Genomic DNA, 2,328 nt, shown 5'->3' on the forward strand with positions numbered 1-2,328 from the left:
GAATAATATCCTAATCGATGTTATTCTAGCTACCGGTGCATAAGTATCAAAATAGTTGATTCCTTACTTTTGTCGATATCTTTTGGCTACTAATCCAGCCTCGAAGGTATTTAAGGATCAATCAACATTGTATTTTCTCCTAAATACCCATTTGCATCCAATAGGCTTGAATCCCGGTGGTAAATCAACAAGTTCTCAAGTATTATTAGACATTATCGAATCCATTTCGTCATTAATTGCATCTTTCCAAAAGGTGCTATCACAAGAAGCCATAGCTTTTTTATAAGTCTTAGGGTCAGTTTTTACTTGTAGAACAAAAGGAATTGTTCTCACAACATTCAACTAATTTTCCTCTACTAAGTAAAAGGAGATAAGTTGAGAATCGATTTCATCCGATCCCAAAGACTTCTCAACTCGAGTTCTCTTGCTTCTTTGTGGTTCACTAGATTCATCAACATCCTTAGAAGATATTTCATCATATGTTCCACTTGAGTTAGGGATATTTTCAAGATTTTCCCTCAATTCATTATTCGAAGATAAAGAATCCTCAAAGAACTCTACATCGTTGGATTCGATAATCACATTGGACTCCAAATTTAGTAATCTATAAGATTTGCTATTATTTGCATATCCAACAAAGGCACATTTAATGCCTCTTGGACCCAATTTGGTCCTATTAGGATTCGTGTTCTTGTAATAGGCGAGACAGCCCCACACTTTGAAGTATCCAATGTTCGATTTTCTTCCTTTCCACAATTCATAAGGAGAAACCTTAGTATATTTTGAAGGAATCCTATTAAGTATTCTACATGCACTTAATAAAGCTTCACCTCCACAAGTTAAACGGCAACTTAGCATGAATAAGCATGGCATTTATCATTTCTACAAATGTTCTAATTTTTCTTTTAGTTAAGCCGTTTTGTTCGGGTGTTCTAGGTACAGAACATTGATGAATAATTCCATGTTGTTTACAAAACAAATTAAAATCATTGGAAAAGTATTCACCACCTTTATCACTCCTTAAATTTTTAATTTTCTTTCCTAGATAATTTTCAACATCATTCTTGTATGTCTTAAACATGTCAAAAGCTTCACTTTTATGTTTTATCAAATAAACATAAGTGTATCTAGAAAAGTCATCTATAAAAGTTATAAAATAGTTATTTTCACCTCTAGTTAACATACCATTAAGCTCACATATATCAGTATGAATTAATTCCAAACTACTAGATGTTCTCTTAACACTTTGATATGATTTTTTAATCATTTTAGATTCTACACATATTTTGCATTTATGTTCATCATATGAGATCAAGACATATTTTTTCATGTGTTTCATTGTATTTTTACCAACATGACATAATCTAGCATGCCATAATGAAAATAAATTCACAATATAAGCAAATTACTTTTATTCATTTCATTGTCAACGGTACATAATTTGACCATTCCTTCACACGAATAGCCTTTTCCAACAAATTTTTCATTAAGAGATAGTACAAGTTTGCCAGACTCATAAACACATTTGATGCCCGATTTTTCCAAGAGATTGCCACTAACTAGGTTCCTATTCATATCCGGAACATGTAGTACATTAGTTAGAGTAATAATTTTCTCGGAAGTGAAGATAATGTCTACACTTCATTTTCCAAACACCTTGGACTGCATCTCGTTACCCATTTGAATCTCTTGTTCTCCATCCACTTCTTGATAAGTTTTGAACAAAGATTTATCATATGATACATGTATCGTAGCACAAATATTATACCACCACCTGAGAACATTTCCTTTGATTGCGTTTACTTCACTTATGGTGACCACAATTTTGTCATCTTGGATGGAATTCACTTTGGCCTCGAAATTGTTTTGTTTTCAGTGCCTACAATCCTTGACATAGTAACCAGATTTTCCACACACAAAGCAATCTCATTTTGTCTTCTTCTTGGACTAGTTAAAGTTCCTAGAAGGCTTCCTTTTGTCGGATTTTGCCGACAGTTCTATTTTTTCCACAGTATTTGCTTTAGAAGAGCCCTCATGAGAATTTTCAGTTTTATCATGTATTCTTGACTCCTCTTCGATTCGAAGATACTTTTGCAATTGTTCCAAAGAATAATCTTCGAAACTATGCATGATCTTCTTCCGGTATCCTTTCCAAGTTCCGGGAAGTTTGGCAATTATAGCCCCTACTTGAAAGGTCTCTGGTATATCAAGTTTACCGCCCTTAATTTGTTGACAATCACTTGCAACTCATGCACTTGGGGAATAAGAGGGATATTTTCTAAGAATTTAAAATCAAAATACTTAGAAATCAAAAATTTCTTTGTACCT

Source organism: Olea europaea, chromosome 1 (genome assembly GCF_002742605.1).
Source record: "Olea europaea var. sylvestris chromosome 1, O_europaea_v1, whole genome shotgun sequence".
In the NCBI taxonomy this organism is placed as follows: domain Eukaryota; kingdom Viridiplantae; phylum Streptophyta; class Magnoliopsida; order Lamiales; family Oleaceae; genus Olea; species Olea europaea.